At 48.7% G+C, this 27,732-nt stretch overlaps 2 protein-coding genes across 4 annotated transcripts in view; one reads left to right on the top strand and one right to left on the bottom strand.

Moving 5' to 3' along the window:
- Window positions 1-15,538, bottom strand: part of LOC140402336 (proteasome subunit alpha type-6-like) — a 102,575-nt gene extending 87,037 nt beyond the window's left edge. Inside the window, exon 1 of the mRNA XM_072490051.1 lies at window positions 15,380-15,538. The gene's annotated coding sequence lies outside the window, so the exon portion shown is untranslated. The remainder of the gene's footprint in view (window positions 1-15,379) is intronic.
- Window positions 15,263-27,732, top strand: part of LOC140402335 (BTB/POZ domain-containing protein 7-like) — a 91,753-nt gene continuing 79,283 nt past the window's right edge. Inside the window, exon 1 of one of the 3 annotated variants that reach the window (XM_072490046.1) lies at window positions 15,263-15,337. The gene's annotated coding sequence lies outside the window, so the exon portion shown is untranslated. Of the gene's footprint in view, window positions 15,338-15,460; window positions 15,550-18,607; window positions 18,668-27,732 lie in introns of those variants that run through there. The other 2 variants (XM_072490047.1, XM_072490048.1) reach the window with 2 other exon arrangements.

The raw sequence follows: 27,732 nt of genomic DNA, 5'->3' as shown, positions 1-27,732 counted from the left end.
CACCCGATGGGCCGAATGGCCTCCTTTTGCATAGGGATTCTATAGATGGGCAACATCATTGCATTCCCCTCCTGGGCAGGAGTCACTGGGTGACTCCTCTTTATTATGGAGACACAAAAAGCTTAATACGCGTGTCCCTTTTTCAAAAAAACAGCAGCATGCTAATGAACTTTGGAACATTGAAGCTGGAGGCCATTCAACCCCTTGGGCATGTTCCAGCCACTCCCCAGTGCCACAGCATGCTGAGAAGCAACAAAGTGCCTCCCCCCCCCCTTAACCTAAGAGACCTACAGACAATTGTGGTTTCCCCCACATGGCCACCATGTTGTTCAGCAGCTCCCATTGACACATTTGGCTATCTTACCTTTTGCTACTATTAGCACTCTTCATCCCTTAATGGCACCATTAACACTTCCCTTTGTCTTATGTCCATGACAAATTTGTCAATCTCTCCTTTGCCCCGACTTATCCCTGTTCTTCTATTCTGCCTCCTCTGCCCCCTTTCCAACTATATAATCCTTTACATTTCTACCTTTCTTCAGTTCTGATGGAGGGCCACTTACTCAAAATGTTCACCCTGTTTCTCTCCACAGACGCTGCCAGACCTGCCGGATTTATCCAGCATTTTCTGTCTTTATTTCAGATTTCTAGCATCACAGCATTTTGCTTTTATTAGACAATTGTGGTGCCCTCTGCAAGCACCACTGTGTGTACTGAAAATTGCATTGTGCATTTTGTCCATTTGAGGCATCCATATATATATATATGTACCAGCAGAGGGAGTCTGCTAGGAAGAGATACTAAAAGATCTGTGGGGGGGGGGGGTTTCATATATATTTTGAGTACCCAATTATTTGTTTTCCAATTAAGTTGCAATTTTGCATGGCCAATCCACCTAACCTGCACATCTTTGGGTTGTGGGGGGGTGAAACCCACGCAGACATGGGGAGAATATGCAAACTCCACATAGACAGTGACCCAGGGCCGGGATTCAAACCCGGGTCCTCAGCTCCGCAGTCCCAGTGCTATCCACTGCGGCACATGCTGCCCTAAGTTCTGCGTTTAACAGCTCGTGCAGTTGGAATTCCAAATGAATCCATAGCTGAATATGTAACTGTTTCTGTTGCAGGAATTTCACAATACCACACTGGTTGAGATCAGTTCACTGCTTGGGGATTCGAACCTGGACCATTCTTTGCATGTATAAGTGGGAGATGGAGGTTCTATCTCCAATCCATAATGATGTCACGAGCATGCTGATGTTATTTGTGAAGGTATCCCAACTTGGAACATTGGTTTGTTTGTGGGGGTGTATAGTTTTATTTTGTTTCGATGTGAGGAGACAAGGGACTCCCCAGTGAGAATAAAGAGCCCAATCGTCGGGTAACAATTATTAAAGACTATTTATTAAAGTAAAGAAAAGACAAATACACACAAACTACTCTACGCCCACACAATTTAAGATGTATGAATTATTAAACACACACAGTTTCTATAAAACATACCGCATGTTACACAATGTATCTATGATACATGAACTCTATAAGACTTCCCCTGCTCCCTAAACAACATTCAAATTGAATAACCAGCTATAGTTAGCACACAATACAGGGATTATACTCAACCTGGGAACCGTCTTTTTCCTGGTCCAGCAAAGATATTTTAAAACTGCTGTTACGAAGGTTTTCTGCACGGCCTTGCCTCTAAGACTGATAAGCTTGTTGCTGTAAATTTGACCTTCAGGCTTGGTGGCTGGAAACTTGGCCTGTCTGCTTTCTCAGGCTGCTGGTTGGTAACTGCCCCTCCTGGTTTTTCAGGAAACGGGCAATGATACCTTTGTTGTTCTTTGATTATGCCTTGTGTATTCGGTTGTCTGCTCCCATCAACTCCCTTGAATGTACATTAACATATGCCTATCTCAAGGATCTTCCCAATTGTCTATAATCTGTTTCTCTTCCGTAAGCTTATCATTATTTATTTGATTATTGATACTTGATTATTATTTAAAGTGACATTCTAAACTTGTTACTGGGAGAGATGCAGACCAATTGAGGACCATCGAATGCTTTCTGCTGCTGTCTCATGACACTAGGTTTCCCATTCAGAAGTGTCCATGTGTTGAGAACAAATGTGGACCCAGCACTGATCCCTTGCTGTCCATAGAATTCCTACAGTGAAGGAGGCCATTTGGCCCATCTAGTCTGCACCGACCCTCTGACAGAGCCCAGACCCGCTTCCCCGCCCGAACCCCGTAAATTCACCTGACCTGCACATCTTTGGACACTATGCGGAAATTTAGCATTGGCTAATCCACCTAACCCGCACATCTTTGGAGTGTGGGAGGAAACTGGAGCACGCAGAGGAAACCCACGCAGACAGGGGAAGAACATGCAGACTCCGCACAGACAGTCACCCAAGGCCGGACTCGAACCTGCTAAGTCGGTATTAACTCAAGCAATACCTCCATATCTTAGGCCGGGACTTTCCTGCGGTGAGCTATTGGCGGTCTGCCAAAGTCATTGGCAATTTGCATGGCTTGCCGTCCCCATTACCAGGGAACCACCCGCAGGGGGTTGACTTCAGCGTGACCAGAATATCCCGCAGTCAGGAGGCTGGAAAATCCCACCCGTAGTTTCCTATCCATGTCCTAATCCCCAATACACCATCATGTTATATTTCCACGCATACCTTTTAAAAAAAAATTTATATAGTACCCAATTCATTTTTTCCAATTAAGGGGCAATTTAGCTCGGCCAATCCACCTACCCTGCACATCTTTGGGCTGTGGGGGCGAAACCCACGCAGACACGGGGAGAATGTGCAAACTCCACACGGACAGTGACCCACAGCCGGGATCAAACTCGGGACCTCGGCGCCGCGAGGCAGCAATACTAACCACTGCGCCACCGTGCCACCCCCTTCCCCCTATTTCTTATATTATAACAGCGACTACACTTAAAGGAAAAATACTTTCCAGGCCCCCACCGGCAAGTTTCCCGACAGCAGAGCCTGCTCGCTATTTGCTGCCAATGGGATGTTTCCAGTCTCGCCAGCATCAAAGGCCAATTGCATTCCTCTCGTCAGATGTGGCACCGGATTGGGGGGGGGGGGAAAAACGACTGGAAAATCCTGCTGGCAAGCTGGGCCGTAAAATCCCGACCTTAATTGGCCGAAAAGGGCTTTAGGACATCCGGAAGTCCATAGAGGAAGGTGAGGAGCTCCGGATGGTGTAGAACCAATGGCGATTGAGGAAAGCTTTTTTCTTTACACGTTGAGGTCCTGGAACGCCCTGTCAGATATGGTGGCGGGGGGGGGGCAGATTCACTCGTGGCTTTCAAAAGAGAATTGGCTCATTACCTGAAGATAAAGGATTTTGCAGGACTATGGGGCAAAGGCTGGGGTGAGGGGGACAAGGCGAGTTGCTCTTGCAGAGGGCCAGCACGGAAGCGATGGACAGAATGGCCTCCTCCTGTGCTGCAACTGTTCTATTAAACAAAAAAGTACTCAAAAAGAACAAGGAAACTTTGACGGGTTGCCAAGTGGGGGAGGGCGGCACGCTACTGAGGCACGATGATGACAATTTGTGTTTCAGTCCTGTCCTTGGAAATAATTTAGTTAACAACTAGAAGCTTCCAGAGCCACTCGTAGCAGGTAAACAAATGGAAACTTAAAGAAAAAGAAACAGATGGTGTAGCTGGGAGAGTAATGCTGCACCAAGTTACGGTGTTAATATAACTATATGTATGGATACATTAAGGAGGGATTCAATCAAGGTGCTGAAAATCATGAGGGGTGTTGATCGGGTAAATAGGGAGAAACTGTACTCGGCAGCAGGAGGGACACGGGTTGAAGATAATCAGAGATGAGGAGAATTTACTTTACGCAGCGAGTTGTTGTGAATTGTCTGGGAGGTGCTGCCTGAAAGGGAGGTGGAAGCAGATTCAATCGGAATACCAAATGGGAACTGGATACATACTTGAAAAGGACTACTGGGGGAAGAGTATGGGTAGAGGGACTAATTGGCTTTTTCAAAGAACTGTCCCAGACACGAGTGGCCAAAAGGCCTCCTTTCGTGCTGCGTACTTCTATTCTGTGTGAGGACACGTGCAGAATGATCATCGCAGTAATAAGACTTTCACCTAAGTGTGGGTGACTCATACTCAAGTTGTCACACACTGGAGAGTGCCAGTCATGTGCGCGCAATTGGTGCTCTGTTACGCAATGGTATCGAATTCTGCTCACCGATCTGAAACCTGGTTTCCGCAGAAGACAGAAACAGGCCCGAGAAAGTGCACACACCAATGTGCCATTTTGTGGGGGTTTACTGTAAGTAATGCAGGTACCAGCACAAGACACTGCGTCAAAGGAACTCTTTCAGAATGACTGAGGCGGTGGTGCAGGGCCACTTGTCGGCACTCCAGCTTTACAGTCAATGAAGCACTTTCTTGAAATGCAGTCAGTCACTGTTGCAATCTAGGGAAACCTGGCTGCATTCTACGCACAGCAAGCCCCCACAAACAACAATGTGTTGGCGCTCAGATCATCTGTTTTCATGACGTTGATTTGAAAAAACAAACAATTTAGAGGACCCAATTATTCTTTTTCCAATGAAGGGGCAATTTAGCGTGGCCAATCCACCTACCCTGCACATCTTTGGGTTGTGGGAGCGAAACCCGCGCAAACACGGGGAGAACGTGCAAACTCCACACGGACAGTGACCCAGAGCCGGGATCGGACCCGGGTCCTCGGCGCCGTGAGGCAGCAGTGCTAACCACTGCACCACCGTGCCGCCCCATTGAGGGACAAACATTGACTAAAACGCCGGGGAGAACTCCTTAGCTCTTCTTCAAATCGTGCAACAGGATCTTTTATCTTCATCTGAGAGAAGGCCGGGGATCATCTGTAATAGCTTGAAGGTGGAACCTCTGACAAGGCAGCACTCCTTCAGCGTTGTGGTGGGAGTGCGAACCTCGATATGGGGCTCTGATGGCTACAGTGGGACTCGAACCTGTGACCCCGTGACTCAGAGGCAAGCCTGCCACCCACAGAATCACAGGTGGCGCTGAAAGGGGAATAGAAATTGAACCAACAGTCAAAGGGAAACAGAATTTCACTGAATCACAGAGGCCCCCCGGCCCAATCTCTGCCAGCTCGCTGTAGTGTAGAGTAATCCAGTCTGGCCCAGTCCCCCGCTCTACCTCTGCATATTTATTTCCAAGTCAATGGAAACAGGGTCTCTTTCTCTACCTTATGTAAACGTGCCATAATCTTGTTCCCCGCTATCAACTCTCCCCCCAACCTCTGTCACTCCAAGGAGAACAACCTCCAGCCTCTCCAGCCCTCACCTCGGAGGTTAAAGCCCTCATCCTTGGAACCATTCCTTGATAATTCCCATCTGCACGCTCTCAGGTACCTTCTCCAATAAATGGAGTGAGCAGAACTGGACGCATTAGCCTAGCTGCGGCCTGACGCTTGCTTCCTAAAAGTTCGCCATAACCTCCCTGCTTTTGTATTCAGGGCCTCCACTTATGAAGTTCAACTTCCCATATGCTTTGCAAAGTGCTCTTTCATTATGTCCTGCCGCCGTCAAAAGCCTATGCACATGAACATACGGGGCACTTCTGTTCGAAATTTGTCTTTTTATTCTTCGGCGGAATGGTGGCACAGTGGTTGGCGCTGCAGGAGGTTGCAAGGGAATTTGAGGAAACATGGTTTCACCCAGAGGTTGGTGGGAGTGTGGAATGCGCGGCCTGGGAGGGTAGTAGAGGCGGGAAACCTCACAACCTTTAAAAAGTACTTGGATGAGCTCGTGAAATGTCACAACATTCAATTGGCAGCTCGGTGGCACAGCGGTAAGCACTGCTGCCTCACAGCCTGCCTCACAGCGGCCAGAGACCCGGGTTCGATCCCGGCCTCGGGTGACTGTCTGCGCGGAGTCTGCACGCTCTCCCCGTGTCTGCGTGGGTTTCCTCCGGGTGCTCCGGTTTCCTCCCACAGTCTAAAGGTTTGCTGGTTAGGTGGATTGGCCTTGATAAATTGCCCTTAGTGTGCAAAGATGTGCAGGTTACGGTGATGGGGCGAGGAGGGGGCCTAGGTGGGGCGCTCTTTCGGAGGGTCGGTGCAGACCCGATGGGCCAAATGGCCTCCTTCTGCACTGTAGGGGCTCAATGATTCTAATTATTTCTGGATAAGTCTGGACGTTTCCAGTTTTGTGGTGTTCCCCTCCACAGTCAGTGGTGGCACCTGCTGGGCATCATGTGTCAATGCAGCTTCCCGTGTCGGTGCACCCACCAACGTCAGGCCAGCTCGCACTGGTATATAAAAAAACAGGATCTTCTCTTGCGTTGGCATCCAAAAGCACACGGAATGTGGACATTTGCAAGGGCAGAAAGGTTTTGGGCGTGAGGGAATTACACGCATAACAACAGCATTATCAAGTCTCCTCAATCCTTTACGGGAGTCCATTAATCCTTATCCTCATTCCCCACCTCCCAGTCAATCAGAGAGAACAGGAGGATCTCATTCAGCCCCTCGAGCCCGTTCTGTCATGCAATAAGGTCATGGCTGATGTACCCACCCTATCTCTTAAAATATCTATGGTTAACAAATATCTATCAATCTCAATTTTACTTGTGACAATTAAAAAAAAAGATTAAAGATTAAAAGATTAAATTCAACAACGCCAGAGGCTGGGAATCCTACGGCAAGCCACTCACCTCCTGACTCCCAAAGCCTGTCCACCATCTGCACCAGTCAGGCGTGTGATGGAATATTCTCCACTTGCCTGGAGGAGCGCGGCCCCCACAACGCTCGTGAAGCTCGACACCATCCAGGACAAAGCAGCCCCCGCTCGATAGCTCCCCCCATCCACAAACATTCACTCCCTCCACCACCGACGCACGGTGGCAGCCGTGTGTACCATCGACAAGATGCACCGCAGTAACCCAACAAGGCTCCTTCGGCGGCATTTTCCAAATGATCGTGTAAATAGGGAGAAACTGTACTCGGCAGCAGGAGGGACACGGGTTGAAGATAATCAGAGATGAGGAGAATTTATTTTACGCAGCGAGTTGTTGTGAATTGTCTGGGAGGTGCTGCCTGAAAGGGAGGTGGAAGCAGATTCAATCGGAATACCAAATGGGAACTTGATACATACTGGAAAAGGACTACTGGGGGAAGAGTATGGGTAGTGGGACTAATTGGCTTTTTCAAAGAGCTGTCCCAGACACGAGTGGCCAAAAGGCCTCCTTTCGTGCTGCGTACTTCTATTCTGTGTGAGGACACGTGCAGAATGATCATCGCAGTAATAAGACTTTCACCTAAGTGTGGGTGACTCATACTCAAGTTGTCACACACTGGAGAGTGCCAGTCATGTGCGCGCAATTGGGTGCAGACCCGATGGGCCAAATGGCCTCCTTCTGCACTGTAGGGGCTCAATGATTCTAATTATTTCTGGATACTGGCAGGGACAGTCTGGACGTTTCCAGTTTTGTGGTGTTCCCCTCCACAGTCAGTGGTGACACCTGCTGGGCAGCATGTGTCAATGCAGCTTCCCGTGTCGGTGCACCCACCAACGTCAGGCCAGCTCGCACTGGTATATAAAAAAAACGGGATCTTCTCTTCCGTTGGCATCCAAAAGCACAAGGCTCCTTCGGCGGCATTTTCCAAACCCGCGATATCTAACATCTAGAAGGACGAGAGCAGCAGATACCTGGGAACGGCTCCACCTGGAGGCTCCCCTCCAAGTCAGGGACCACCCTGACTTGGAAATATATCGGCCGTTCCTTCACTGTCGCTGGGTCAAATCCTGGAACTCCCTCCCAAACAGCACTGTGGGTGTACCGACGCCACAGGGACTGCAAAGGTTCAGAGACAGCTCACCGCCACCTTCTCAAGGGGCAATTAGGAACGGGCAATAAACCCTGGTTGAGCCAGCGACATCCACATCTCCTTAATGAGTTTAAAAATTCGATCTAACGTGAATTGCCATTTGCGCGAGAGAGTTCCAAACTTTTTGCACTGCTTGCGTGGAAGTCTTTCCCAATTTCACTTCTGAAAGGTCTGAATCTAATTCTTAGACTATGCCCCCTAGTCCCAGACTCTCCTAATGTCCCACCCCAGGACATGATGGCCACGGAAGGTGTGTGGTGTGGTCAGGCATGTTGATTTTCAATCTGTAATTCCTTCCAATGTGCCTACGGCAGGCGGTAAGAGTGGAAGAATCTCCTGGTCAGCCAGAAGCTTGTGGTAGCTGCAGCGCAACACCGCACCCCCCCCCCCCCCACCCCACCCTAAGCACTTGCCATGAACTCTGCGGCAAGTGCCTCCTTGATTCGCGAGACGAGAGAGAGAGGGAGAGAACAGAGAGACTCTCAAACCAGCAGAATTAGTTCCCCTCTATTTTCCTTCTCAATTCCCCTTAATATAGATTCATAGAATCGCTACAGCGCAGAACGAGGCCATTCGGTCCATCTACACTGACCCTCTGAAAGAGCACCCTACCGAGGCACACTCCCCACCCCTTGTCCCCGTAATAATAATTACAATAATAATCTTTATTATTGTCACAAGTGGGTTCACATTAACACTGCAATGAAGTTACTGTGAAAATCCCCTAGTCTCCACACTCCGGCGCCTGTTCGGGTACACACAGGGAGAATTCAGAATGCCCAAAGTACCTAACAGCACGTCTTTCGGGACTTGTGGGAGGAAACCGGAGCGCCCACGCAGACACGGGGAGAACGTGCAGACTCCGCACAGACAGTGACCCAAGCCGGGAATCGAACCTGGGACCCTGGAGCTGTGAAGCAACAGTGCTAACCACTGTGCTACCGTGCCGCCCATCCCACCGAACCGGCATATCATGGAAACTTTGATCAAATCACCCTTGCAAAATCCAGGGTATACAATCCTAGATTTTCTAATATAAAAACAGAAATTGCTGGATGAACACAGCAGGTCTGGCAGCATCGGTGGAGGAACATTGAGGTGGGGTGCTCTTTCAGATGGTGGTTGGAGACTCGATGGGTCGAACGGCCTCCTTCTCTTCTTTTATTGTCGTCACAATTATTACAGAACGGCCTCCTTCTGCACTGTAGGGATTCTATAATCGCTGACGTGTTCCCTCATGAGGCCCACCAGGTGGCGGCATTGCTGGAGGCAAGAACACTTTGAATTTCTCAGTTGTTCTAAATTTGTTTTGGAAAAGGCAATTAGGTGCCGTCCCAAACAAAGGAAAGACTTGTATCAGAGCACGTATCACCAAGAGGAAATGCAAAAGCGCTTTACAGCCAATGAAATATTCTTTTCCAGTATTGCCACTGCTGCAATGCAGAAAACACAGCAACCGATTTGTGCACAGCAAGATCCCACAACAGGGCAGGATAGTGACAATACCCACATTACCTGTTTTTGTTTTAGTGATGGCGATTGAGGGGTAAATCCTGGGCAGGACACTGTGGGGAGAACGATGGCAACATGCGCCTGCGATCATGATGCCGGCGAGGGAGTGGGTGGCGGAGATAGTGGTGGTGATGGACGCTGAGAAAGCCTTCGATAGGGTAGAGTGGGGGTACCTGTGGGAGGTGCTGAAGAGGTTCGGGTTTGGGGAGGGGTTTGTCAGGTGGGTTAGGCTGTTGTATGAGGTCCCGATGGCGAGTGTGGCCACAAATAGGAGGAGGTCCGAGTACTTTCGGTTGCACTGAGGGATGAGACAGGGGTGTCCCCTGTCCCCCCTGCTCTTCACACTGGCGACTGAACCCCTGGCTATGGCACTGAGAGAGTCGAGGAACTGGAGGGGGTTGGTGCGGGGTGGGGAGGAGCATAGGGTGTCGCTTTATGCGGATGACCTGCTGCTGTATGTGGCGGACCCGGTGGGAGGAATGCCGGAGGTAATGAGGATCCTTAGGGAATTCGGGGACTTTTCGGGGTACAAGCTCAATATGGGGAAGAGCAAGCTGTTCGTAGTTCAGCTTGGGGACCAGGAGAGTGGGATTGGCGAGCTCCCACTAAAAAGGACGGAGAGGAGCTTCAGATATTTGGGGGTCCAGGTGGCCAGGAGCTGCGGGGCCCTGCATAGGCTTAACTTTACAAGGCTGGTGGAGCAAATGGAGGAGGAGTGCAAGAGGTGGGACGCGTTGCCGCTGTCCTTGGCGGGTAGGGTGCAGTCAATCAAAATGTGCCTCCCCGTGTTTATCCCGAAGGCTTTTTTCAGGCGGGTTAACAGGAGTATAATGGGGTTTGTGTGGGCGCGAGGGACTCCGAGGGTGAGAAGGGTGTTCCTGGAGCGGAGAAGAGATAGGGGGGGGGCTGGCGCTGCCCAACCTCTGTGGGTACTACTGGGCCGGCAATGCGACGATGGTGCGCAAGTGGGTGATGGAGGGGGAGGGGGCTGCATGGAAGAGGCTGGAGACGGCGTCCTGTGTGGACATGAGTCTGGGGGCGCTGGCAACGGTGCCGCTGCCGCTCCCTCCAGGGAGGTATAACATAAGCCCGGTGGTGGTGGCGGCCCTCAAAATTTGGGGGCAGTGGAGGCGGCATAGGGGGGAAGTTGGGGCCTCGGCGTGGACCCCATTACGGGGGAACCACCGGTTCGCCCCAGGAAGAACAGGTGGAGGGTTTTTGGGGTGGCACAGGGCACGGATACGAAAGTTGGGGGACCTGTTTGTGGACGGGAAGTTCGCGAGCCTGGGTGAGCTGGAGGAGAAGTACGGGCTCCCCCTGGGGAACACCTTCAGGTACTTACAGGTAAGGGCGTTTGCCAGACGGCAGGTGGTGGAATTCCCGCGGCTACTGCCACACACAGTACAGGACAGGGTGCTCTCGGGGGGGTGGGTGGGAATGGGGAAGATCTCGGAAACGTACCAGGTGATGCAGGAGGAGGAGGAGGCCTCGGTGGTGGAGTTGAAAGGGAAGTGGGAGGAGGAGTTGGGAGAGGAGATCGAAGAGGGGACGTGGGCAGATGCCCTAGGGAGGGTGAATTCTTCCTCTTCGTGCGCGAGGCTCAGCCTCATACAGTTTAAGGTGCTGCACAGGGCACACATGACCAGGACAAGGATGAGCCGGTTCTTTGGGGGTGAGGACAGGTGTGTTAGGTGCTCAGGGAGCCCAGCAAATCACACCCATATGTTCTGGGCATGCCCAGCGCTGGAAGAATTTTGGAAGGGCGTAGCGAGGACGGTGTCGAGGGTGGTAGGATCCAGGGTCAGACCGGGCTGGGAGCTCGCAATATTTGGGGTGGCAGAGGAGCCGGGAGTGCAGGAGGCGAAAGAGGCCGGAATTCTGGCCTTTGCGTCCCTGGTAGCCCGGCGAAGGATTCTCCGTCAGTGGAAAGATGCGAGGCCCCCAAGCGTGGAATCCTGGATCAGTGACATGGCGGGGTTTATTAAATTGGAGAGGGTGAAATTCGCCTTGAGAGGGTCGGTACAAGGGTTCTTTAGGCGGTGGCAACCATTTTTAGAGTTTCTGGCAGAACGATAGACATTGGTCAATGGCAGCAGCAGCTCGGGGGGGGGTTTACTCTATTTTTGTTTATGTTATTTACACTGGAGGGTCTGAGGGGGTGTATACACCTGTTGTGTTAAGTCGGGGTGTGAATGTTAATTTATTATTTATGTACAGGGGGGGAGGGGTTTGGGGGGTTGCTTTTTTAGATTGTGTTTTGTTCTTAACCCTGTTGGGTTCTTTTTTCTTTCTCATTTTATCATAGAATTTACAGTGCAGAAGGAGGCCATTCGGCCCAGCGAGTCTGCACCGGCTCTTGGAAAGAGCACCCTACCCAAGGTCAACACCGCCACCCTATCCCCATAACCCAGTAACCCCACCCAACACTAAGGGCAATTTTGGACACTAAGGGCAATTTATCATGGCCAATCCACCTAACCTGCACATCTTTGGATTGTGGGAAGCACCCGGAGGAAACCCACGCACACACGGATAGGACGTGCAGACTCCACACAGACAGTCACCCAAGCCGGAATCGAACCTGGGACCCTGGAGCTGTGAAGCAATTGTGCTGTCCACAATGCTACCGTGCTGCCCCAATTTTGTTATTGATATTTTATGAAAACCTTTAATAAAAAATTATTTAAAAAAAAAAAAACATGCGCCTGCGATGCCAGATCCTCGGTTCAACATCTAATCTGAAAGGGGGGATTCCGCTGACAGTGCGGCACTCCCTCAATACTGCACTGGGGGCTGTCAGATGTCAAAACCTCTCGGCGGCATGCCTGGCTTTTCAGCAATATTTAGGTTCCGTGCCGCTAAATGACTGTTTCGCATCTTGGTGGCGGGTACCGAATTGTGATGACGATACAGGTGAAACGATTGTAACTTATAACGTGGGGCTGGACTTTAAGGCTGGGTGTGCTTGAGACTGGGCGGGGGGGTGCGAGGGATGCAGGGGGCATCAAAATAGGATGGATGGTGAGCCCCCCCCCCCCCCCCCCCCCCCCCCATTTTCCCACCCTAGCATAGACCAGGTGCGCCGAATGGCCTGTTTCTGGGGGACTGTTACTTCTATGCATTTATGAAATACTGCAGATGCTGGGCAGGGAATACTTAATAGGTCCGAAAGCATCTGTGGAGAAAGGAACAGAGTCAACGTCACAGGTCGACGACCTTTCAGGGCAATGCGATCATCTGTAAACTTGGGCCAAGAGGCAAACAATAGCCCATAACGCTGAAGGTTGAGTATCCTTTATTCAAAACTGCCTAGGTTGATTGCGTTTCCGTTTTCAGATCGTTCTGGTTTTTGGGGCAATTTAGCATGGCCTGTCCACCTAACCGGTCTGTCTTTGGACTTTAAAAATTATAAAACATTTTTTATTAATTCATTTCCAGGATGTGATTTTTTGATTAATAAGGGGATCAGGGGTTACGGGGAGAAGGCAGGAGAATGGGGATGAGAAAATATCAGCCATGATTGAATGGCGCAGCAGACTCGATGGGCTGAATGGCCTAATTCTGCTCCTGTGTCTTATGGTCTTATGTGGGCGTCGCTGGTTAGGCCAGAATTTATTGCCCTTCCTAGTTGCCCTTCAGAAGGTGGTGGTGAGCTGCCTTCTTGAACCGCTGCAGCCCTTGAGGTGTATGTACATCCACTGTGCTGTTAGGGAGGGAGTTCCAGGATTTTGCCCCACCGACAGTGAAGGAACGGCCGATATATTTCCAAGTCAGGGTGGGGGTGTTGAGTGACTTGGAGGGGAACCTACAGGCGGTGGTGTTCCCAGATATCTGGTGCTCTTGTCCTTCTAGATAGTAGTGGTCGTGGGCTTGGAAGGTGTTGCCTAAGGAACCTTGGTGAGTCACTGCAGTGCATCTTGTAGATGGTACACACGGCTGCTATTGTTCGTCAGTGGTGGAGGGTTTGGATGTTTGTGGAAGGAGGAGCAATCAAGCGGGGCTGCTTTGTCCTGGATGTTGTTGAGCTTCTTGAGTGTTGTTGGAACTGAACTCATCAGGTGGGAGGAAATGTGGGAGGATGCTTCCACTAACAGGAGAAACTAGAACCCGAGAGGACAGCGTCAGACAAAACGGACGATCCTTCAAAACTGAGATGAGGAGGAATTTCTTCAGCCAGAGGGTGGGGAATCTGTGGAACTCTTTGCCGCAGAAGGCTGTGGAGGCCAAATCACTGAGTGTCTTTAAGACAGAGATAGATAGGTTCTTGATTAATAAGGGGATCAGGGGTTGTGGGGAGAAGGCAGGAGAATGGGGATGAGAAACGTATCAGCCATGATCGGATGGCGGAGCAGACTCGATGGGCTGAATGGCCTAATTCTGCTCCTGTGTCTTATGGACAGTCACCCGAGGCTGGAATCGAACCCGGGTCCCCAGTGCTGTGGTCCACCTGATGTCATGGCCCGCAGCAAGAACGTGCCGAACGTCCCGAAAGACATGCCGGTTAACTGAATGGGACATTCTGAATTTGCCCTCCGGGTACCCAAACTGGCATTGATGTGTGCCGACTGGGAGATTTTCACAGTAACCTCACCGCGATGTTAATGCAAGCCTACTTATGACACTAATAAAGATTATTATTATTGCTTTTAACTCCCCGTGTGGCTGCATGGGTCTCACCCCCAGAATCTATGGGCAGCACGGTAGCACAGTGATTAGCACTGTTGCTTCACAGCGCCAGGGACCTGGGTTCGATTCCCGGCTTGAGTCACTGTCTGTGTGGAGTTCTGCCCATGTCTGCGTGGGTTTCCTCCGGGTGCTCCGGTTTCTTTCCACAAATCCCGAAAGACGTGCTTGTTAGGTGAATTGCACATTTGAATTCTCTCTCTGTGTACCCGAACAGGCGCCGGAGTGTGGCGACGAGGGGCTTTTCACAGTAACTTCGTTGCAGCGTTAATGTAAGCCTACTTGTGACACTAATAAAGATTATTATTATTACAAGATGTGCAGGGTAGGTGGATTGGCCGGACTGAATTGTCCCTTAATTGGGGGAAAAAAAGAGGCGGCACGGCGGCGCAGTGGTTAGCACTGCTGCTTCACGGCGCCGAGGTCCCAGGTTCGATCCCGGCTCTGGGTCACTGTCCGTGTGGAGTTTGCACATTCTTCATGTGTTTGCGTGGGTTTCGCCCCCACAACCCAAAGATGTGCAGGCTAGGCCACACAGTGGTTAGCATGGTAGCACAGTGGTTACCACTGTGGCTTCACAGCACCAGGGTCCCAGCTTCGATTCCCGGCTGGGTCACTGTCTTTGCGGCGCCTGCATGTTCTCCCTGTGTCTGTTGGGTTTCCTCCGAGTGCTCTGGTTTCCTCCCACAGGTCCCGAAAGACGTGCTTGTTAGGTGAATCGGACATTCTGAATTCTCCCTCTGTGTACCCGAACAGGCGCCGGAGTGTGGCGACTAGGGGCTTTTCACAGTAACTTCATTGCAGTGTTAATGTAAGCCTACTAGTGACACTAATAAAGATTATTATTATTAAAGATGTGCAGGGTAGGTGGATTGGCCGGACTGAATTGTCCCTTAATTGGGAAAGAAACAAGAATTGGGTGCTCTTAAGTTTTAAAAATATGTATACATTTTGCTTTTATGATAGGAGTATTTCAGAGTCCAAGAATTGGCTATCCCATGCCATCTCTTGTGATGTATGTTGGGGGCGCAATGGAAATGCAAGTTGTTGTTGTTGTTATTGGCAGCCCGGAGAGGTGTGTGTGTGTGTGGGGGGGGGGGCGCTGCAGCTTTAAGAGCCGTGGTGGTCCCGCCCCCTCCTCCCCCATTGGTGGAGCGCGCCCGTCAATCAGGGGCGGGCTGACTTCCGGTCTGGACGCCAGTCGCCGCCGAGCGGGAGCGCGCGCCGCCGCCGAGTAGATTCCCCGAGAAAGGTTTGTGTTTTTTTTTAAAACAAAAATATTATACCGACCGACCTGTGATTTTCTTTCTTTTCCTCTTTGCAATTCGGTCGACGAGGTCCTCCCGACGTTTAAAATTTCCTCAGCTGGGGTGGGGGTGGCTCGGGCTCGCGGACCAACGGACTTTTCTTCTTCTCCCCCCGCCCGGTATTTTCAGTCGGGACGCAGACGGACATTCCCGGCCGGTGAGCGGGTTGTGTTTTTTTATATATATATATATATATATATATGTTTTTTTTTGACTGGCTGAAAGTTGTGAACCGGGAGCGGAACGGGCGGGACGGCCCTCTCCCGGGACGGAAACCGGATGTGAGGCCCGGCGGCTGATTGACGGGCGCCCGGCCAATGGGAAGGCGGCACGGCCCTGCCGCCGGCCAATGGGCGGGTCCCGCCGCCTGATTGACAGCCCCGCTCAACCCTCCTCTCCCCCCCCCCCCCCCCCACCCCTGCCCTGTGTTTGTATGTAAACAGCAGACAGCCTCTTGCAGCAGCCAGAGGGGCCTCAAGGTTAGCAGCCGCCACCACCACCAGACTGCACTCTTAACTTTATTTTTAATGAATTTAGAGTACCCAATTCATTTTTGTTCCAATTTAGTGAGGCCAATCCACCTACCCTGCACATCTTTGGGTTGTGGGGGCGAAACCCACGCAGACACGGGGAGAATGTGCAAATTCCACACGGACAGTGACCCAGAGCCGGGATCGAACCTGGCACCTCGGCGCCGTGAGGCAGCAGCGCCAACCATTGTGTTGCCCTCTTTTTTTTTTTAAAAAAACTTTCCTGTGCTTTCTAAAAATCTTTTATTTGCGTCGACGCGCACTGTTTCGCTTTGGAAGCAAAACCCTCAAATGCGTTAACTTTCCGATCAGGTCTCCCTGTGTCTGCGTGGGTTTCACCCCACAACCCAAAGATGTGCCGGGTAGGTGGATTGGCCGCGCTAAATTGCCCTTTAATTGGAGAAAATGAATTGGATAATCTAAATTTATTAAAAAAAAACTCCCCCTCAGGTTTTCATTAAAAAGCATTTGGGGGGGGGGCAGCACGGTAGTGAAGAGGTTAGCACCGCTGCCTCTTGGCGCCGAGGTCCCGGTTCGATCCCAGCTCCGGGTCACTGTCTGTGTGGAGTTTGCACATTCCCCCCGTGTCCCAAAGATGTGCAGAGTAGGTGGATTTGCCATGCTAAATTGCCCCTTAATTGGAAAAAAATATTTGGGTACTCTGAATTTATTAATTTTTTTTTAAAAAGCATTTTGGGTGTGGGCACGAGTGCCAATGAGGTGCAGGTGTATGGTGGCTCACTCATTGAGTACACCAAGATGGGGCAGTGACCGGCTTCTAGATATTACACACATCAAGGAGCCTGGGGCACTGCTGCCTCACGGCGCCGGGGACCCGGATTCGAATCCCAGCCCCGGGTCACTGTCTGTGTGGAGTTTGCACGTTCTCCCCGTGTTTGCGTGGGCCTCACCCCCACAACCCAAAAATGTGCAGGGTAGGCGGATTGGCCACGCTGAATTGCCCCTTAATGGGGGGGGGGGAAGAATTGGGTACTTTAAATTAAAAGAAAAAGAGCTTGGGGATGTGGAAGTGATGAAAACTGAAGGTGCAGGGGACAGGCTCAGCCGCTCCGGCTGCATTTGTGGTAGGGAGAAAACTGAGTTAACGTTAAGAGTCCAATATGACTGCTTTGGTAAATGGGAAGATCGGCCATGATCGAGATGAATGATGGAGCAGGCTCAGTGAACTGAACGGCCGACTCTTCCGCTGTTCCGCAAAGTCGGCTCCTCATGCCTGCTCGGCCATTTGATAAGATCATAGAATCTCTACAGTGCAGACTCTCTGAAAGAGCATCCTACTTAGGCCCATTCCTTCACCCTATCCCCGTAACCCCATCTAACTGTTGGACATTAAGGGACAATTTGGTATGGACAATCCACCGAACCTGCGCTTCTTTGGGTTGTGGGAGAAAACTGGAACACCCGGAGGAAACCCATGCAGTCATGGGGAGTGCAAACTCCATACAGACAGCCGCCCGAGGCCGGAATCAAACCCGTGTCCCTGGCGCTGTGAGGCAGCGGTACTAACCTGCTGTGCCACCTTTATTGTAGCCTCCACTCTACTTCCCGGTCCACCCCCTGACATCAATATTAATTAAGAATCTGTCTAACTCAACCTTTAAAATATTCAATGACCCAGCCTCCAATGCTCTCCAACGACAACCCTCTTGATCTTAAGTGGGTAGCCCCTTATTTTTAAACTGGACTTCAAGGCCAAAGGCATCCATTGCAGCTAACGTTTTCAGGTCTACACCAATCCTGACGTCTCTGTGCGAATGTTTGCTTAAGATTTTAAATAAAAGTAAAATACTGCGGGTGCTGGAAGTCAGAAATAAAAACAGAAAATGTTGCGAAGCTCCTAAAGTCTTGCAGCTGTTAAGGGAAGAGAACCTGAGCTGACAAAAGGTCATTGGCCTCAAATGTTAACTCTGTTTCACTCTCCAAAGATGCTGCTCAAACTGCTGAATGTTTTCTGTACTTATTGCTGATTTAAGATAAGTGTCATAAAAATGGGGGAACAAGGTGGTCTTTAAAAAAAACCTCTGCAACGTCTTGCATTTATGTAGCACCGTTTAACGTTCAACAGTCCTGCGTGAATTGCAGCAGGGTTTTAGAGTTAAATTTGGTGCCATAAGGACATGTGATGAAAAGTTGGTTTAGCACAGTGGGCTAAACAGCTGTCTTGTAATGCAGAACAAGGCCAGCAGCACGGTTCAATTCCCTTACCAGCCTCCCCGAACAGGCACCGGAATGTGGCGACTAGGGGCTTTTCACAGTAACTTCATTGAAGCCTACTTGTGACAATCAGTTATTATTATTGTTAGGAAGTAGGTTTTCAGTTGTATCTCGGAGGAGTGAAATGAGGCAGAGAGTTTTGGGGAGTTTTTTCTCTCAGCATAAGACATAGGAGCAGAATTAGGCCACTTGGCCCATCGCTTCTGCTCCGCCATTCAATCATGGCTGATATTTTTCTCATCCCCATTCTCCTGCCTTCTCCCCATAACCCCTGATCCCCTTATTAATCAAGAACCTATCTATCTGTCTTACACTCAGTGATTTGGCCTACACTGCCTTCTGCGGCAAGGAGTTCCACAGATTCATCACCCTCTGGCTGAAGAAATTCCTCCTCATCTCTGTTTTTAAGGATCGTCCCTTTAGTCTGAGATGGTGTCCTCTGCGTCTAGTTTTTCGTACAAGTGGAAACATCCTCTCCACGTCCACTCTATCCAGGCCTCGCAGTATCCTGTAAGTTTCAATAAGATCCCCTCTCATCCTTCTAAACTCCCAACGAGTACAGACCCAGAGTCCTCAACCATTCCTCATACGACCAGCTCTTCAAAACCTCAATCAAAGCACCACTTACGGAACCAAGACACACAGGAGTAGGCTCTTCTGCCCCACTAAACTGCTCTGCCGTTCAGCTAGATCACGGCTGGGGCAGCATGGTGGCGCCGTGGTAGCACTGTAGCCTCATGGTGCTGAGGTCCCAGGTTCGATCCCGGCTCTGGGTCACTGTCCGTGTGGAGTTTGCACAATCTCCATGTGTTTGCGTGGGTTTCGCCCCCATAACCCAAAGATGTGCAGGGTAGGTGGATTGGCCATGCTAAATTGCCCCTTAATTGGAAAAATGAATTGGGTACTCTAAATTTATATTAAAAAAAACAACTAGATCACAGCTGATTGTCTACCTCCATGCCATTTATCACACTATCCCCATATGCCTTGATGTCATTAGATACCTCAGAATCTATCAATCTCTGTCTTGAACATACTCCATGACAGAGCTTCCACAAGCCTCTGGGGTAGAGAATTTTAAAGATTCACTAACCTCTTGAGTGAAGAAGCTCCTCTTCATTCCAGTCCCAAATGACCGACTTTTTTGAGACGATGGCCCCTGGTTCTTTATTGCCCCATCCCTGGCCAGGGGAAACGTTCTTCTTGCATTCCCCCTCCCTCTGTCTCACCCCTTGAGAATTGCGTAAGTTTCAATGAGATAAGCTAAAATCAAGAGTAATGGAATGGTGAAATAGGCTCTAGGGGCTGAATAACCTCCTGTAAATTATGTAACTATTAAGCATTGCTATTTGCAGATGTATTATTAGTGGGAGCGATGGGAGCAATTTGAGGTTAAGAATTGATTATGTTATGAGCTGCAGCGATAAATTGTTTTGGCTTAAGTACTGTTTGTAACCATAATGTCATGATACTAGTTTGCTAAGTAACTTTTGCTAATAAACTGGTGGCGAATCCGAGATGAACTTAATTATTGAGTCAATATACATTCTGTTTGCATTTAATTTGTCACATGAAACTGATTCTACTGCCACCAGTGTTTCGCCCTAATGTTTGACTGGGAATAATTATTGGAGCCTTTTTATAAATGCCGTGTTGGAGGAATTCTTTTAGTCAATAGGGAGGGATATACTTGCATTGGCAGCAGTTCAGAGAAGGTTCATTGGGCTGATTCCTGGGATGAAGCTGTTGTCTTATGAGGACAGGTTGATCAGGTTTGCCTATAACTCGTTGGAGAAGAATGAGGTGACGTTATTGATATTAGATTCGGACGAGGTTATTACATATGAATATGGTCATTTTCACATGAAACCCTTGGGTACAGCATCTAAATGGTTTTTATAGGTTATTATAAAGGCCACTCGCTGCAGCCATTTCTTTGACAAAGCCAGTTGTTATAAAGTTGGTACTTCATCTAAAGACTTCTTTTTTGACCAAAAACAAAGATCACAGAGTGCTGCTTTATACTGTGTAAGGATGTCACAGTATTGAGGTTTCTTCTCCTGGGGGAATCGAGATGAGGCGGTGGCGTAGTTGTGTTATCAGTGGACTCGTAATCCAGAGAGTTTCCTCCCACAAGACCCAAAGACGTGCTTGTTAGGTGAATTGGACATTCTGAATTCTCCCTCGGTGTACCCGAACAGGCGTCGGAATGTGGCGACTAGGGTTTTTTCACAGTAACTTCATTGCAGTGTTCATGTAAGCCTACTTGTGACAATAAAGATGATTATTATTAGGGTATTCCTCTGGTGACCCAGGTTCAAATCCCACCGTGGGAGATGGTGAAATTTGACTTATGAATCATAGAATTTATAGTGCTGAAGGAGGCCATTCGGCCCATCAAGTCCGCACCGGCCCTTGGAAAGAGCACCCTACCTAAGCCTATCCATCCTATCCCCGCAACCCAGTCACCGCACCCAACCCAACCTTTTTGGACACTAAGGGCAATTTAGCATGGCCAATCCATCTAACCTGCACATCTTTGGACTGTGGGAGGAAACCGGAGCACCCGGAGGGAACGTGCAGACTCCGCACAGACCGTGACCCAAGCCGGGAATCGAACTTGGGACCTTGGAGCTGTGAAGCAACTGTGCTACCGTGCCCCCCTTCAATGGAAGTCTGGAATTAAAAGTCTAATATTGACCGTGAAACCACTGTCGAATGTCGTAAGAGCCCATCTGGTTCACTAATGTCCTTATCAGGAAGGACAGCCTACATGTGTTCTCCAGGCCCGTAGCTGTGCTTGCCCCCTTGAAATGGCTTCGCAAGCCACTCCGTTCAAGGGCAGCTAAGGATGGGCAGTAAAGGCTGGCCTGGCCAGTGATCTCATGAATGGAAAAAAACCCAGCTAGGGGTGATGGATTAAAATAAGGGGCCTCTCATTTAAGACAGATGAGGAGAAATGTCTTTTCTTGCAGGCCTTTATAATTCCCTTCCACACAGAGCAGTGGATCTGGGTCATTGAATATATCCAAGGCTGAATTAAGATTGACCGGGGGGGGTTCGAGGGTTGTGGGGAACAGGCAGGAAAGTGGAGTTAAGACCACAGTCAAATCAGCTACGATTGTATGTGGGTTTGAGGAATTAAATGGCCTACTCCTCCTAGTTCTTATGATCCTGAAAGAAAAAATGTCCTTAATTCATTATGCTTTACTATTTAAAAAAAAATAAAAAAAATTTTAGTGCCCAATAATTTTTGTTTTCCATTAAGGGACAATTTAGCGTGGTCAATCCACCTACACTGCATATCTTTGGGTTGTGGGGGCGAAACCCACGCAGACATGAGGAGAATGTGCAAACACCACACACACAGGCTGTGATCGAACCTGGGACCTCAGCGCCGGTGACAGTAGTGCTAACCTCTGTGCCGCCATGCCGCCCTAGGCTTCACTATTTTAATAACCATTTTAATGCATTAACCTAATTCCAGTCACAGCATCACCACTATTTCACCCTGGTGTTGGATAGCTCCAAAATGCTTTCTCCAGATGCGGCACAGTGAGGGAGCATAGTTTTTATAGAGGAGTGTTTTTTCACAGTAAAAGTGGAGATACATTACGAAGATTTTGTGTGCCCTGCCTCTGCGTCATGTGTCCACAACTCCACTCCAGCATTGTGCTTTAACATTAAGAGGAACATCTGCGACAATATAGATTTAAAGATTCCCACACTAGCCATAGTGTCTGAGTTAGACTGCCAACTTGTGCTGTATTCCAGAGGTTTGAGACTGGCCAAACTCACTTATGTAGCAGCCTTGGAGCCAGCAAGAGAAGAGCAAGCTACATTCAAACTCATTTTGCACTCCACGTTACAGAGCGATTGCCAGTGTTTGTTTTTAAGGTAAGGCTTGTGAAGTTTTTTAAAAATTTGAAATGGGTTAATGATTTGCTGCTTGAGCTGGTGTTATTCAACTTGACAATCAGTCAATTTTTGTTAAACTTAAAGAGCAGGGTGAAGGGTCAGGGCTCACAGAGCAGGTCACCACAAATAAGAGGTGAGAATCATCATAAAGTAAAGACTAGATGACAGCAGGCTCCAGTGTTTGAATCTTTGTAGGAAAAATTGAGCGAGGCAGAAATGCTGTTTTTGGAGACTGCATGGCAAGTCTGGTTCTCCACAATAGGGAGGAGGAGGATGACGAGAAGCGTGTAGGATGATGTATTTGTTGATTTAGAAAGGCCAGGGAGAGGAAAGTTTGAAGAACAGCCCCGGCCGCAACGGAGATGAGAGAGAAAGTGGAGGTTACAGCGGTGAGGAGGAATTGAATATCAGATGACAAACTGTTTCCTGTATCTCTTCTCTGAGGAGTGCAAGAAGGACGTCTTTGGAGAACTTGAGACTGGATCCAAAGTCAATTCCTGTGGTAACCTTGAAGCTGCAAACAGATGAGACTCTTAACCCAGTCCCGATGGGACAAGTTCAGACCCAGAGAATTCATGCTCTGTGTGCCATCCTGGTGAATCTTTGCACTTGTCGATGTCCGGGACCTGACTGCTAGCAAAGGGCAGTCACTGTCGGTATCCTGTTCTTCTGGCTCATCCAACTGTGTATTGTAACCTTAATTCAGGTAAAGGTACGTGCTTCACTTTCCAATGAAATGCCTGGTTATGAGTGCACTTGGACACAGCGTTGGGGATATATACCAAGGGCAGCACGGTAGCATTGTGGATAGCACAATTGCTTCACAGCTCCAGGGTCCCAGATTCGTTTCCGGCTTGGGTCACTGTCTGTGCGGAGTCTACACATCCTCCCCGTGTGTGCGTGGGTTTCCTCCGGGTGCTCCGGTTTCCTCCCACAGTCCAAAGATGTGCAGGTTAGGTGGATTGGCCATGATAAATTGCCCTTGGTGTCCAAAATTGCCCTGAGTGTTGGGTGGGGTTACTGGGTTATGGGGATAGGGTGGAGGTGTTGACCTCGGGTAGGGTGCTCTTTCCAAGAGCCGGTGCAGACTCGATGGGCCGAATGGCCTCCTGTACTGTAAATTCTATGATTTGGATGTAAATCATTGCGTTGCAAAACCATCTTGGGTCTGCAGTTTACAGGGTTGTTGCTTCCCCTGCCCAGTACAGTGACCGGCTTTATCATTTGGCTAAGACTAGAGATGGGGTGGAATAAGTTGCTTTAATTAGGAGGATTGATACTTTACCTTTAACTAAAATAAGTAAGTGTTATTATATATAAAGAAATACTTGTGTTTATATATTGTCTCTCAAGGTCTCCAGATGTCCCAAGTGCTTTATAGCCAGTGAAGTGCTTTTTGAAGTGAAGTCACTGTTTTAATGTAATTCAGCAGCCAATTTGTGCAGAGCAAGCTCCGTGTGCACAGCAGGCTCCCACACGCAGCAGTGTGATATGACCTGATGAGCTGTTTTTGTGATGTTGGTCGAGGGAGAACTATTGGCCAAGACGCCAGAGGGAACTCGCCTGCTTCTCTTCAAAAGTGCCGTGGGGTCTTTCGTGTCCGCCTCAGAGGGCTTAATGTCTCACCTGAGAGATGGCACCTCCACGGTGCAGCACTCCCTCAGTACTGCACTGGGAGTGTCGGCCTGGATTTTGTGCTTGTGGAACCTGAGCCCGCAACTTTCTGACTTGGGCCAGAGCAGTATCCCGCACAGAGACTTCCTTTTCAATCAAGACCTTTAATGATGAAGGAGGGTGCTTTGCACTTAAAACAAACATCTCTTAACTTCCCAGTTCTTGTTTAAGTAAATGTTTCTTGATGACAGTTATGAATCCAAAATACCAGAAAGATGGATAGCTGAGCCAGACGCTGTCTAGACTACTGACTCCCCCTTCCTGCAGCATTATAGATGGTCAGCAGTCAGTAATACGACAGCAGTTTAATCAAAGGGTTTCAGATGATATTGCAGAGCAGATGACATCATAAAACAGGAGAAGCTGGATTTATCTGATGTCCTGAAATTAAATTGCTTCCTCTTGCCCGTTGTAGAGTCTCTAATGCTTTTCGGTAATGTGTCCTGCTATCTCTTCTAAATCATGTGCGCTGTTGCCGTAAATATGTCAGCTGCGCAGATTAAAATATTTCTTACCGGCTGGGGTGATGCTGTCGTTGAAAGGTTACTGATTGGTGTGCAGTCACTGGGCCGTTTCCGACTAAAGGCGAGGCGAAGAGCACCGGAATTCCTTCCTTTTTGACTGTCCTGTGAAAGATGTACAGCAATGGATTTTGTCCTTTTAAACATGAGCATGTCTGAGACATCATTTGCGCTGCATGGAACTGGGGTGAAGTGAAGGTGAGGACAGGTCTGTCACTAAAAGTGGGAGCATTCTGACGCAATCATCTTGAGAGCATCGAATAAGGTTTGAATAACATTCAACCTATCGACTTGAGGGCAATTTTTGTTTTCCCTGTAGGATTTTGTGCTGGTGTCATAATGCCTAATATAATGGTGACACAGTATCTGATATATATTGTTCAGTTCATGCTTGTGGGGTTTTTCAATTTTGGATCCTATTTGTTCGCTGGCAATGACAGCACATTGGCTATCTGCCAGGGCGGTGTTGGTGTGTTAGCGATTTATTATTGGATAGTGTTGTCACTGATGTGCTTTCGTTTGCTCCTCTCCCAGGTAATAAAAACTTTTAAAAGATTTTATGATGCTTTCAATTCACCCCTAGTGCTCCCTCTGCGAGACGGAGGTCTCTTGCTAGTGGCGTGCAGCTCAATACCGTCTTCTGACGTTGTGAAGAAATTGGAGAGTTCTACTTGGTTTTACTGTTTGAGTGGGTGTGTCAGAAAAGATTCTGCTGCCTTACAGCGCCAGGGATATAGATGCGATTCCAGCCTCCACTTGTGGAGCTTGCACGATCTCCCCGTGTCTGTGTGGGTTCCCCCCAGGTGCTCCGGTTTCCTCCCACAGTCCAAAGATGTGAAGGTTAGGTGGATTGGCCTTGGTTGATGTACAAGATTATGGGGATGGGGCAGGGGAGTGGTCCTAGAGAGACTGTACTTTTGGAGGGTCAGTGCAGTCAAGGGCCGAATTAATAATAATCGCTTATTGTCACAAGTAGGCTTCAATGAAGTTACTTTCCGGCGCCTGTTCGGGGAGGCTGGTACGGGAATTGAACCCGCGCTGCTGGCATTGTTCTGCATTACAAGCCAGCTATTTAGCCCACTGTGCTAAACCAACCACTGATTGGGGCTGCTTCTGAATGGGCTCCTTCTGCACTGTAAGGATTCTATGAATTTCCCTTCATTAAAATCGTATGGTAATGTATTAGTATAACTTTACTTTGGATTCTAGGACACTTCGAACTGGCTTCCAGAACTTTGTATTTTCCCAGTGGAGAATGTATGTAGTGTGTCGGAGTGAAACTCTGGAATGGGACTGACTGATGTGGTTTAATGGACCTAATGGCTTGCTTCTGTGCTGGTACTAAAGGAGGTGGCCATGGAAATTGTGGATGAGTTGGTTATCACCTTCCAGCTCGACTCTATTATAAACAATGTGATAACAGTATACTTCAAAAATATCAGTGGGATTAGACAAAGTCAGCATGGATTTATGAAAGGGAAATTGTGTTCAACGAACCTACTAGGGATTTTTTGGAACGTAACTAGCAGAATAGATAAGGGAGAACCAGTAGGTGTGGTGTATTTAGATTTTCAGAAAGCTTTTGATATAAGTCCCACGTAAGAGGTTAGTGTGAAAACTAGAGCACATGGGATTAGGAGAAATGGCATGGATTGAAAATTAGTTTCGCAGATCGGAAACGGAGTAGGAACAAATGTACCTTTTTCAGATTGGCAGGTGGTGGCTAGTGGTGTACTGCAGGGATCAGTACTTGGGGCCCCAACTTTTCACTATCTATCAATGATTTGGATGAGGGAATCAAATGTAATATTTCCAAATTTGCTGACAACACAACTTGGTGGGAATGCGAGTGGTGAGGTGGATGTTAAGAGGCTTTAAGATGATTCAGACAAGTTGAGTGAGTGGGCAAATACATGGCAGATGTTGTAAAAGGTGGATAAGTGTGAGATTATCTACTTTGATAGGAATAACGGAATGGCAGAGGGCATTACTTAAATGGTGATGTACTAAGGACCTGGGTGTCCTTGTATACCAATCACTGAAAGCAAGCATGCAGGTAAAGCAAGTAGTTGGGAGGGCAGATGATATGTTGGTCTTCATTGCAAGAAGACTTGAGTACCGAAGCAAGGATGTCTTGCTGTAGCTGTACAGGGAAATTCATAGAATCTTCACACTGCAGAAGGAGCCCATTTGGCCACACTGCACTGACCCTCAGTCTTTCTAGTCCCACTCCCCCGCCCCATCCCCATAATCTCGCACATCAATCAAGGCCAATCCACCGAACCGGACCACACCTGGAGTATTGTGTGTGGTCTTGGTCTCCTTACCCGAGAAAGGATGTACTTGCTGTAAGTGCAGTGAAGGTTTATCAGACTGATTCCTGGGATGGTAGTATTGTCGTGAGGAGAGATTGGGTCGACTAGGCTATATTCACTGGAATTCAGAAAAATGAGAGGGGATCTCATTGAAAAAGGTAAAATTCTGGCAGGGCCGGACAGACTGGATGCTGGGACGGTGTTTCCCCTGGCTGGTGGTTCGACAACGAGGCGGGGGGTCACAGGCTTAAGCCACGGGTTAGGCCATTTAGGACTGAGTCAAGGAGAAACTTCTTCACTCCGAGGGTGGTGACCTGTGGAATTCTCTACTGCAGAAGGCTGTGGCGCCAAGTCACTGAATATATTTAAGAAGGAACTAGCTTTCCAGGCTCTACAGGCATTAAGGGGTTTGGAAAGAGCGTGGGTTGTATGGTGTTGAGATGGAGGATCAGCCATGATCACGTTGAATGGTGAAGCGGGCTGGAAGAGCTGAATGATCAACTCCTTCTGCTTTCTACATTTCTCTGTAATGACTCCACGTTTCTCATTGTCGGCTGTCGAATGTGAACTTTTGTTTTGGAAAGAAGAATAAATAAGGTGTCAATGGAATTGGGCGAGTCCCAAAATTTGCCCATTAGAGCCACCTGGAGGCCAGACACTGCACCTGCATCGTGACAATTGACATAGAGAATTCTAATGGACAGCGGGGAATTTTACATTATCAGCTTTATTGTCACAAGTAGGCTTACATTAACACTGCAATGAAGTTACTGTGAAAACTATTAACAAAGTTATGACGACTGGAAACGTGTGCCCCCCTTGGAGGGTTTATAACTGATGTACATGTACAGATATCTCCGACTATGTTGTGTCCTGGTAATTAATTTGGAATGAACAAGTGGAACACTGCATTTTATTGTATGCTGATTATGTAGTGCAGCCTTGTACTGGCACAAGGCCAAGGCAGATGTTAAAGCGGACACCTGCATGTTTAAAACATCCCAGATCAAAGGGATGCTTTTTATGTTTAATATTGTTGTGTTCCAGTTCTTTCCCTCTTTTGTAGTACTGGCGTCAGAGAGGTGCTGTTATAAATTTATCCTGAAAAATCCAGTGATTAAAATGGATCACGCAGCTTCTCAGCTGT

This window comes from Scyliorhinus torazame, chromosome 25, assembly GCF_047496885.1.
Source record: "Scyliorhinus torazame isolate Kashiwa2021f chromosome 25, sScyTor2.1, whole genome shotgun sequence".
NCBI classification, from domain to species: Eukaryota; Metazoa; Chordata; class Chondrichthyes; order Carcharhiniformes; family Scyliorhinidae; genus Scyliorhinus; species Scyliorhinus torazame.
This window is presented reverse-complemented; position numbering and strand designations above follow the sequence as displayed.